Here is a 12,068-nt window from a genome sequence, read left to right as displayed (position 1 = left end):
GAAGTCCAGCACATTCTAATAACCATGATATTACTAGCAAGACAACTACAGGTCACCAAAGCTGAAGTGACAGTCCTCTACTGCTCCTTTTTTTCCCTTCTCTTAATGTTTCCAGTAAAATCTTATACAGACATGACACTGGAGTTCAGACAAGTCATACGTGCCTTTTTGACCATTTTGAAATTGCTCTGTCCATTACTAGTGCAGAAAACACTGAATCTGTGTCCCTCAACTGACAAAGCAATTTTTCAGACTTTAAACTGTAGATACGCCCTATAGCACTTGAAAGAAGCAGTCTGCAAAACAAAAACAAAGGAAGTTTCCTTGCTGGAATTCACCTAAGAAACTACCTTCGTAAAACATATTTGGAAACAACCCATACCAATAATTAATAATGAGACATCACATAAGTATGTTTCAGTTATGGCATTGCTGGTAATCGTGGCACGGGGGCATGACATAAAACATTCTGGAAAAAGATGAAAAAGCTGCAATAGTTCTCACCAAGGCTTTCTCAACATTGCACTGAACAAAAAGTAGTCTTATTCATATATAGATATTCTTGTCAAAATCAGTGACTGGTAGTACAAGACAAAAGCCAACTTCAAGGCCTAATATTATCAAAACAGTATCACAGATTAAGTCAGGTCCTGAAACCATTATTAGTTGACACTTCTTGTTCTGAGTTGATTCAAATCAATTTCACCAATAGCAACGTTACTTTTGAAAATGTTCCCTGCCTCACACAGAAAGCCACACTAAACGGTAGCTTTAAAAAACCATCATAGCTGTGCTATAACTGGACTTTAATTAGCACCTTTTTAGAACTGCTGCCTAACAACAACCTACGGATGTCTGGGTAGTAATATGATATATATGCCCATGCAGCCTATTAAAGGGAAAAGCTAAAGATTAAGTATAGAAAGTCAGCCTACACTTCTGAGTTAAGCCTTCTGCCAGTTTCTGATATTTACGTTAAAGGAAAAAAAATATATATATGGTGTTCTGTAATTTATCATCTCTTCATGAAATCCACGCCTTCCCTGCTAAGCATTAGGAAGTTTCGCAATCTCAAGATGGCAAAAAAGCTACAAAATTCTATGACATTATAGAACACAGATCCCCAACCTTTTTCTTCTTAAACTCAGTCCCTAATGTAGACTGGCATAACTTGCAAAAACATATTTTATCAACAGTAACAAGTGGCTCAAGAACTGTTTCTGATTTTTTTCAGGACTGATACTGGTTGGTGGAGAGTGAGTTTTGTAATCAATAAATTAACTTTCACCTCTGTGTGGGAGAAGCTCTTCTCAACAACAATGCAGCTCAGACATCCTTATTTTAACTTATGCCACAACTTTAGTCATGTTCCACCACACAGATTATTTGTGAAAACTATCTTCATTTATTTACAAAGCAGGATTATCTTTCCTCCTACTATACCTCCAGACTCCAGCACAACTACTATGAAATTGGATGATTCTACCATAAGCAGCAGTCCATTTCACCAGAATATTAGTTCCACTAAATTTATTAGTTCCTAGAAATGTATAACTTTTAGGAAATGGACAAAAGACTTCAGTCTATTGCATTTTTAAGTTTAGATTGTTTTTACTGAAAATCTGCACAGATCTTGAGAATGTGGGTGTTTAGCCTCATACAGACCCAAATGTAGGCTCCTACAACTCTTTCTCCATTCTTCCCTGGTCCATAAGTACACTGGAATTGCTGGTATGCCAGTGACCCTTATTCTAAATAGTATTTCTAGCATAAATGAGTAACATAAATATTATTTGTCTTATTAGGGCAATACCTATGAGGACTGGATGCTTTCACAGCACCTGAGCCATACCCCTGTGAAACATTATTTAACTGTATACTGGAGGCTCAGGTATATTGCCCCTGCTATTTTCAGTGAAGTTAACTGAGAGTACACAAGTGAAGTCATCTATACCACAGCCTTCAGCTGCCTTGTTTCCCCTCAAAGTAGTTGAGCGTGGAATTTTGCTGGTCACTCCAGCTAACTTTTGTTTGGTTGTTCTTTTAGATTAAAAAAAAAAATAATTACAGCAATTGCCTTCCTCTCTTTTTCATTAAAACAACTCTCTATTGAGGTTAAAAACAAGTTCACATAAAACTTAACAGCTTTCTCACACTTCATATATTGGTATGGCTGACAGGAACCAGGGACAATGACTGTTGCTTCCCTCAGAGCTGGGGCAGAAAGTGCCTGCGGGGCAGGTCAGAGCAGAAGGGGCAGCCATCTCAGAGGCAAGCAGAGGCACCCATGCAAGGTCACTTGCCTTCGGAAAATACAAAGCTGGCAAGATCATTTGCAGCTTTGAAACATTTCTTTCTCACCCTGCCATTGTTTTCTCTGAGCTTTTCTCCCTCAGGTGATTGCCTGACCCACCACACCCTTCAACCGTGTTGCACATCCCTAGGGAGCACCATTTTCCCCTCTTTCTCTTCACTACTGTCCATGTCTGTTCCTGACCAAGCTTTCCGCTATACAGGTCTGAGCTTTTTTCTTTCTCCCTGATAAGACAAGCATCTTCCTTACAGCTTGAACAGGCTCAGGGTGCGATTCAGAAGTCCTAGAACCATGGTGAGCTTTTTAACAGCCGGTGTAACTAACTACACAACCCTTGTATCAGCCTGCTCATAGCTGTCTGGTAGCAGGAGTCAATCTGACAGCCTGCATTTATTTTGAGATGTGTATGGCTGTTTGAAGTTGCATCTGTCATCATGGATATTCTTTAGGAACCGTGAGAAGAGGGAAGGGAGCTGAAAAGGAGAAGTTCTTGCTCACCAGGTGGAAGGAAGCAGCTCTTGCCACAGTGTTGCAAGATGGCTGTGCCAGGCCAGGCTGAGAAGGAGGTGGTCATGGCACACTGGTGGCTGCAGAAGGAAAGGTGGCACTGGTTTTTAGTCCTTAGGTGAGTAATCTTACTTTTCTGATTGTCTGGAACAATGTTTTCCTGTTTTCAGGATTACCCATGTGTTTCCTAGTATCTGTTTCTCTTGTAGAAGAGTGGACTCAGCAAGTGGTTTGGGGGTTGTGTTTTTCCTCTTTGCTGTGTGCTATGCAATGTAGCTACAGGTACTTTTTTGTTGATGTAATAATTCTAATAGAAAAATATTTTCAAGAATTGTGTCAGTAGGTGCCTATAGTATGCTTGGGAAATTCTGAACCCACTTGTTTTGTTCCATATAGCTAAGTATTATTTAGATTCAACTTTCTGAATTTCCCTTACTTTCAAATGCTTTTTTTTCTTTCTGCTTTCAACTGTACCAAAGCCAAACTGTTCTTAATCCCAGTAGCTGCTGCTCTCTGCATTCTTTCTAGGAACAAAGTTAATTTCCATTATGTTTCTTGTGGATGGAAACCAGGCTGAGTTTGAGATCTGAGCTTGTTGCTTAATAGCTGCTTGGGCTGGAGCAGAGCCTGGAGGATTTGGAAAACCCAGCCACATTGTATGAGAGGCGAAGGGAGAAGGAAAATCAAAAAGAAAGGATAAAAACAGAGGTAGGGGTAGAGGGAGGCTTATCATACTGTTAGAGTATGATTTGAGGAAGGAGAAAGAAAAACGAGGCTAGGAGAGATGGTTAAGTATTGGGAAAAGAGAAATAAGTAAAAAACTAGATATGCCCTATGTACCACCTGATAGGCTAATTGCTTTATCATCACCTACTTGAGAGGCCTCTTTTCTTTCTAAGGTGTTCCAGGCTGTATTTTAAATTTGAATTCAGATGTGTGCTTTTGTGGTTGAAAAGTAAAGGCATATTCCTGTTGTATGTATTTAAAACAAACAACTGTATTTTTTTTCCCCAACTGAATGTTGGGGTTTCTAATGCCTGCCTGTAAATTATTTACCCATTTTATAAAATGCAGGTTCAATAGAAACTTCTACAAGAGTCTTTGAAAATAAGCTGTTACTGTATGATACAGATTGCAAATCTCAATTGGAAGGCAAGTTCTTTGCTTGAATGCCTAAATGGGTAGTGCTCTAAAAAGGTGAACATATTGCTGTACACAGAGTTTAGAGAGTTAAGTCTCATGCAGGACACTGGCCTACATGAGCTACTTTTTACGTTTTTTCTTCCTGTAGACCTATAGGGTTTTTAGAGCAATTGGGGATTTATGAATCAGTAGTACGGTTTTTACAAAATCTAGGGAGTAAAGAGTACATTTTTCTTTGTCTAAATGTTAATATGGTGTCTTTTATTCCTATTCAAATTAATTAGAATGTTTCATGTATTCTAAAAAATATGAATGTCTAAACCAGCTAAATTTGCAGCAAATATTTTAAAATAATATATATTCAAATTTTATGTTAAAATTACTTTTATTCTAGCAGTTTCTGTGGAGGATTAATGGTGTCTTCAACTACATTTTATGACAATTCACTATAGGTAAAACCATTTCAAGTAGATTTCTGTAATGAAAATCAAGATCATATGGAAGTAATCAAGATTTTATTTGGGTACTGTAGAGGTAAGGTGAAAGACTTGCGGTGTTCTATAGAAATTCTTCCTAGTGCATTTAAAAGCTCCACTGGCAGTGTCTAAAGATAGTTTGATCTAATTATCACTGGGAGGCTGTAAACTACAGGAAATTCTATTCAGCATCCCGTGTGGCATGGTCTCTGCCAAAAGAACTCCAGGCACAAATCAATAATTATTTTTTAGGACTGGTTTGGTATTTCCATGCCCCCAGATTGCTATATCAGTATTTTGCTCCGAATTATTACCTTACCCAGTGAAAAGTCATAAATTTCCTGGCTTTATGTTGCTACCCTATTATATTGTAACAGGACGCTTCTGACCCACGAAAAAGGAATGCACGTGAAAGTTGCCATGCTGAGATTAGCACTATGGTCAGGAAAAGGTCCAGCTAGAATTCTTGAAAGGCAGCCACACTTTCCAAGAAGTTAAAGTAGAAGTGAATAGCACATTTGTGCCTTTAAAAACAGAAACTTTTTTTTCTGTTTTGCTTTTTAATATCGCCGTCTTACCTGAGCTGTAGATCACTTGTTTTCTTGAACGTGTCTTTTCTTTTATGTATCTGTTTCTGCTATGTATGTTCCCAAGTGGCAAACTAATGGATGCATGGTGCCTGGTCTAGTGTAAGAGCAGAAGCCTTCATTCTTACATGTATTGGGTTAAATTATGATTATGCAGCCATTTGAAGCCGCAGAGTCCTATGACACAAACTTAATAATGGTTCTGCCTATAGTATAGCAATTCTAACTACCCTTATTGTGCTTAATATACATAATTTTTGTCCACTGGGAAGAACAAAACTGGATGTCATTGGCAATCTTCAGAATAGAAGGAATATTCCATAAATGTGCTTTGCTTGCCAAGTGTTAGAATTTTGCACATGCATTATATATTTACAAGGAAGTTAGAATTTACTACTATATCATGATATCACTGAAAATTTTAAATTAGGTTTAGCATTAATATTTGCAATAACAAGCTTTATTGAAGGTTTCAAAACTATTTCTAGATTGCCCTGATGTTAACACTTAGACTGGCGGGAGCAAGCAACATACAAATTTGCAAATTGCAGATGATTTGTGGTGAATGAAATATATTTTAGAGCAGAACTAATGAAATTTACATTTTGGCTTTGTTATGAGTGAACTATAGTTGTTTTGTTTGAATTATAATTATAAAGTTTTTCAGCTGCCAAACAAAATTACACATAAACAAAAAACATTGGGAGCTTGCAGATGTCTGCAAATGTTGATTCATTGTGCATGGGCTCAAATAACCGATTTTGTATTTCTCTAAACTTGTTCCTATGCAAATGAAAAAGAATTCTCAAATGGGTGTAAGCAATTATAAAAAATATCCTATAAGCAAAAATAGCCTAAGTGGCTAAACCATTCCAGCAATGAAGCAAATGCCCTTTTCTGGAATTCTGTGAAAACTTCAGGGCTGAGTACTTTCAGAGAGATGTTCACACAGATAAATACTAGATAAGTGGCCTACATAGCTCAAATATGTAATATCTACCCTCTATATGTCTGAGAGCTGTTTGTATGCATGAGTGTGAATGCTCATTTCTTGTCAAACTTCATGGTGAAACTCTGGAGCATGGGGAGATTTGGGTCCCGTATCACCTTGCAATGAATTTCAACATGTTGCTAACATGCTGTTCTGCAGTTCTTTTCCCTATAATATAAAGAAACTTTCACTATTGTAAAAGTGTTCTGGCATCTTTGTGTAATCTGCTGCTGGATGCTTTTTTCTTCTGTTTTTTTATATGGCAGGTAAGCCTTTTCATTTGCATCCTGGTTTTCCACAGTTTGTTACATGAGTTAGTCTGTATCACAGTTCTGTCAGGGGATAAACCTTAGTCCATCTAATTAGATGCAGGTTTTAGGAGGTCTCTTTTATTGACATGAGTGCTTATGTTTTCACTGTTGTGTTTCTTCACTGTGATTTTACAGCTGAATGGTATTCTACTGAAAAAGATTTGATAACACAAAGAGGTAATTGTTACACTCCATTACCTTTCTGTGCCATTACATCAACAAGAATTCCCTTAAAAATGTTTTAGGGTAAATCTGCAGCCCTCCTAACATATGAATTTCTTACTGTAATGCTGAAGTATTCTGAGAAAGCCAAATACACAAGTATGTATTTATAAGCTTTGTTTATGTTCTGAAGCATCCTATTAGATTCTTTCTCTTGATCTAGAAGATGGTGCTTAGCATTTATTTTGTGGAAACAAACATTGTGATTACTCATCATTCTATGTTATGTTCTGATTTTAAATAGACCAAAGTATGACCTGAGAAATCACATTTAATTTCTTAGAAGTTAGCCTTTTAATTTTTTTTTTCCCAATGTGTTTCTTAGTTGTTAGGAGTCCACATGCCCAAGCTACCCCCGGATGTATTTAGCAAAGAGCGATAAGGAGCATGATTAAATGCTAGTTTGATCTGAACACTCTTCTGGCCCTGCAATGGTAGATGAACATTAAGTCAAAAAAGGCAATGTAGGAAGATTCCTCTGTCGTTCTGTTTGCTGTATCCATTTAGATCTTCATGTGAAGGAAACAGGCTGTGAGAGTGCTTTAGGAGATTTATGAAAATCTGTGTAACTTCAAAGGCAATTTAGATTTTTTTCTTTTTAAGAAGAAAAAAAAAATAAAACCAAAACACCTCACTTTCAGAAAATCAAACAATAATGTTTACCCAAAAGTGTTACGAAGTACAATCCTTGTTTGATGAATTGTTAACAACCAGTAGAAGTGGCTACAATTACACTGTTATTTTGTTCAGTTTCAAAAATTTCAGCAACATGTTCATGTGCTATATTAATGAGAATACTTGAAAACTCAATCAAAATATGATAAAATACGCAAGCTTATCCACTACCATTGGAGGCAGTTGGCTTTAAAGACATTTAAGGACAAATGTATTATAGTTAATAATTTTCTTTGAAAACTTATGTTGTGCTAGTAAGTTTATGAAAAAATATTTAGATCTTAGTATTTTGGATGTTTGTCTACCATTTATTTTGCTCTTACTGTTTCCCTGAGTTCTTATACATCTGATGAACATTGCCTTGTTTTACATAACAACTGCTTTTTCCTGTTGGGCAAAACCCAAAGGAACTCTGTTCAACTTCTCCTTTACTTCACAGATGTTACCCCCAGAGAATGGGTTTTTATATTTACTTATGTTTATATTCTAGGCTTAATGCCTTTTTCTCTACAGCAGATAGTTTCTAAATAACTTAGGAGAACGGCATGAGTGTAATAAATCAGAATCCAACTTTGTGCAGTAGACCCACCCGTTGTTCCATGTCTACCCACTGTACATGATGTCCACCTTCTTGGAAGCACTGCTAGATGGAGTGATGCAGTACTTCCAATGTAAGGCTTGGAAACAACAGGCAGAAAGAGATGCTTTATAGGGAGAATGTGCAGGCCTGGTTGCATTTTTCAGTCCTTTCCCTTTTACTGTCTCAGCATCAACAATTGCAACAGGGATGCTGGAAGATAAATTCCTGCTTGATCCTTTTTGTATCTCCTCATGAACCTGTTTTGCATTAATCTGTGTAGTCTCTCTTGATACCATCCATAGCTGTTTGTGGCAGTAAGTTCCAGAAGCTGGCTACCTGCTGCATAAAAAGTATTCTTCCTTGCCCTTCATCACCAGGCTTGTTAAGTGCCTTCCACTAATGTATAATGGGATTTGTTGAACAACAATTTTTCATTCACTATCTGCTGTCTTAGTGGCACCTGCAAGCATCTATCATAGACCCCTCTGCCTAATCCTCTTCCAGCAGGGGTTTTTCAGCCATTTTAAGCCATCATCTTCAGGCAGCTGTTCCATTCTCCTGATTATTTTAGTTACCCTACTCTGATTTCTCTATGTCCTTTTTGAAATATGGCAACCCTCTACTCTGCACTGGTGTGGCTTCACCTGGAGCACTGTGTGCAGCTCTGGGCACCACAGTATAAAAAGGATTTAAAGCTACTGGAGAGTATCCAGAGGAGGGCTACAAAGTTGGTGAAGGGTTTGCAGAGAAAGCTGTATGAAGAGCAGCTAAAGTCACTTGGTTTGCTCTGCATGGAGAAGAGGAGACTGAGGGGAGACTTCCTGGTGGCTACAGCTTCCCCACAAGGGGAGGAGGAGGGGCAGGTGCCGATCTCTTCTCTCCAGTGACAAAACCCGAGGGAATGGCAGGAAGATGTGCCAGGGGAGGTTTGACTGGACATTAATAAATGGTTCTTCCCCTGAGGGTGGTGGAGCACTGGAACAGGCTCCCCAGGGAGGTGTCACGGCCCCAAGCCTGACAGTGTTCAAGAAGAGACTGGACAACGTCCTCAGACACATGGTGTGAACTGTGGGGTTGTCCTGCGCAGGGACCGGAGTTAGACTCCGTGATCCTTGTGGGCCCCTTCCAACTCAGGACATCCCATGATACTATGAACCCAAAATACACTCACTATTCAAGGTATAGCCATACCATGGTCAGATAAAAAGGCAAAATGGCACAGCTTGAGTTTCTTAAAATACTATGGAAGTCATAAGGCAAAAAGGAAATCACATAGGGAAATATGGCTTCCTGGACAGTTATGGCATTTGGATGTCTTTTGTCAGTTTAAGCTCTTATTCTGTCAGCTTAAGGCTCAAGATACTTTATATTTCAGGAATCATAAGGTGTAGATCATGCGTATAGAGACTTACTTTGCTATGAAGGAATAAAGTGTACAATTGGTGTAATGACTGTATCTGCTGGTCATCTTTAGTGTATCTCTCATTATTTTTGAATCTGTATCCTTACCCAAAATGGGGAAGAAATAATTATTTTACATTTACTTACCCATACTTACTCTTGTCCAAGGACTGTGTTATATATAACTAGACTTCTTGAAGTTTTATAAATCCTTTTCATTTTCCAAATTAGTGCTCTAACACAGTAATAGTGATTTCCAGCACCAGTTTAGTCTAACAACTGTGTGGTTTAGAATTTAGACAACTTACTCAATATTAAATCAGTTCAGAATTACTGAATTAAAATCATTCCCGGAGGTAAATTTGCTTCTTTAAAAACTTTACCCATCGGCACCAGGTCACCATTTAGATTTCAAATATAATTAGGCAAGAAATTATTTTCAGTTCTTCCTGATTTCATTACTTTTCAGCCTCCTAGTAAACTTCCAAGCCAAACTCACCCAAAGCAGTAGAATCCTTAGTTTAGAATCAAGTTCCAAGTTTATCTAGGATTATGTCCGTTTTCTTGAGCTGAAGCTACATGATATCCCAGCTAAAGATAAATTATGTAAAGCTAAGTATTTATCTTGGGTATCTTTTAGTCTTCACATGCTTGATATATATACTGGTTATGAGAGAGAATAACAAACTTCTTGTAATCAGTCTGGGGGCTTTTCCCTCACTTTCAGTGTTGCCAATATATTGAGTGTGATTTTACTTTACACACTTCCTTTACTAAAAGACCTAATGAAATATAACTGGCTTAATTCCTTGACAAGTTTGGAATGGGCTATTTGCTATTTGGTATGACCCACTTCCACTTTCACTTCTTTTAGTGTCCTTTTACTACTTTTATTTAAAGACAGGAAAGTAGTAAATTAATCATACTTCAGTGTATGGAGCCTGCAGTTTGATAAGCCATAGAACTTGGGTGTTGCAGAATTGCATAATAGTTGAGTAAACTTTGTCTCAATTTTTGACAGCCATGTAAATATGCAAGTAAAACATTACAAGCACAAAGAAACTACGTTCAGATGAAAACTAACTAAACTATATTGATCTACAAAAATGTTAATATATCTACTATACATACACATATGTATGCTCTGAATACTTATACTGTGTTGTAAGTTAGCTCATGACAAGTTTCTCTCACATTTTAGTTGCCATGCAATTGTTTCTTAAATAGCTTTTCCATATGGTCACTGTGTGTAGTTTGAGAAGAAATTAGAAAAGAATTTATACCCCTCTTTCCATGGGTTCTGTTATAAAATAGCTATCTCCTTTGGGGAATAGGGAGAAAGTAGGACCTTTCCAAAAACTGAAATATGCAGTATGCAAAGCCAATTTTCAGTTTTAAGTAACTGAGTGTATCATGCAAGATTCCAAGCTAATATGTGTCAAAGTGTGTTTAGATTGTTACAGCAGCTGGAAATACAGAGAAGATGATAACTGTAAATAAACTGATCATACTTTCAACCCAAGTAGCGTTTTCCAAAAATTCAAATTCAGGCATCAGTCCCGAGTGAAAAGACTTATTTACCACAAGATCTCAAAATAAAATATTTTAATGAAATAAGTGTTTTCAATAGTACTGTGGTAGATGCTTCTGTAAGTATTATTGTAACAGGAGTTTGAGGAAGCAGGTAGGGGGACTTGCTTTTTAAGGCCATCTGCCAATATCAAGAATATGGTACTACTTCTCTTTAAAACACTGGTCAGACATGAGTGGAACTTCAGAGATTGTATGTACATTTTAAATCCTTCTCGAAATCCTTAGATCTCTAAAATGGAAGCTCAGATTACATATAAAAATGAAAGTATTCGTGTTCCCCTTATACAAGCTTATCCTGATTTGCTTTGAGGTAGCAAAACAAGGTTTTTGGAGACATCAGCCACCTAGAGAGCTTTCATAGGGTGTGTCTGCATCACACTACTGTGACGTGGGTTCTGAGTCTGCATCAGAGGAAAGAACAGCTGTTATAAAGAAATGGAAATAGTGATGAGATAAAAATGAAGATGCAAAGAACAAGGAATCTGTGAACCTGGAACAGAATGGGCTGAGAGAGAAACTTGTAACAAGAGCAAGAAAAATTAGTACGAAAAAAGGAATAACGTGTATACTTAAATGATATTGTTTGCCCTCAAGAATGCTTGGGCAAAATACAAAGGCAGGCTGTAAGAGAAGAACAGCACCTTTATTAAAAAAAAAAAAAAAAAACTGATTGTGTACCAGATATTTAGACTGTCAACCTAATTTGTGCAACCAGAACTCTGTATGCTTATAGCAGAGCTGAAGAGCAAAACAGGCAAATTAAAGGCAGGTGCCCTATTTATCAGAGCAACATCAGACAGCTTCAGTTACTTGATGAGGCCTCACTCCTACTGCTTAAAAGCACAGTGCTTATAAAACAACTCAGTCAGTTCCAGTATATGAGCTAATGTGCTTAAAAGAAAAAAAAAAAGTGCATGAAAGCAATACTACTGTTTATATTAAATGTAATAACTGCTTCTCAGTATCCATTTAAGGTGTGGGTGTTTTCCTGCATTCTATGAAGATGGTTTCAATCAAACAATTTATTTTTTTCTCTTGATTCTTGTATGCTTGACAATAGCATACTTGAAACTCCCTCTTCTATCAACTCTTGCCATTATTGCATACAGTTATGAACAGAGAATGTGCTCTGCTGAGAAAGAAGGATAATAGAAAGGAAGGAACTAAGGAAATCAGTAGGAAACTGTAGTTAATAGAGGTTGTATTGTAATACTACCTAACATAGTTTTTGTGCTAATAATGCAAGCTTGAGAACTACTGAAATACAT

The 12,068-nt window shown here is 37.3% G+C and overlaps 1 long non-coding RNA gene across 2 annotated transcripts in view; it reads left to right on the top strand.

Annotated features, from left to right (window-relative positions):
• The first annotated feature begins 2,376 nt into the window (after positions 1–2,376).
• Positions 2,377–12,068, top strand: part of LOC110361853 (uncharacterized) — a 46,610-nt gene continuing 36,918 nt past the window's right edge. For both annotated transcript variants that reach the window (XR_010472356.1, XR_002418703.2), the window contains exons 1-2: positions 2,377–2,608; positions 2,764–2,939. This is a non-coding gene — a long non-coding RNA (uncharacterized LOC110361853). The remainder of the gene's footprint in view (positions 2,609–2,763; positions 2,940–12,068) is intronic.

Source organism: Columba livia, chromosome 1 (genome assembly GCF_036013475.1).
Source record: "Columba livia isolate bColLiv1 breed racing homer chromosome 1, bColLiv1.pat.W.v2, whole genome shotgun sequence".
Classification (NCBI taxonomy): Eukaryota; Metazoa; Chordata; class Aves; order Columbiformes; family Columbidae; genus Columba; species Columba livia.
This window is presented reverse-complemented; position numbering and strand designations above follow the sequence as displayed.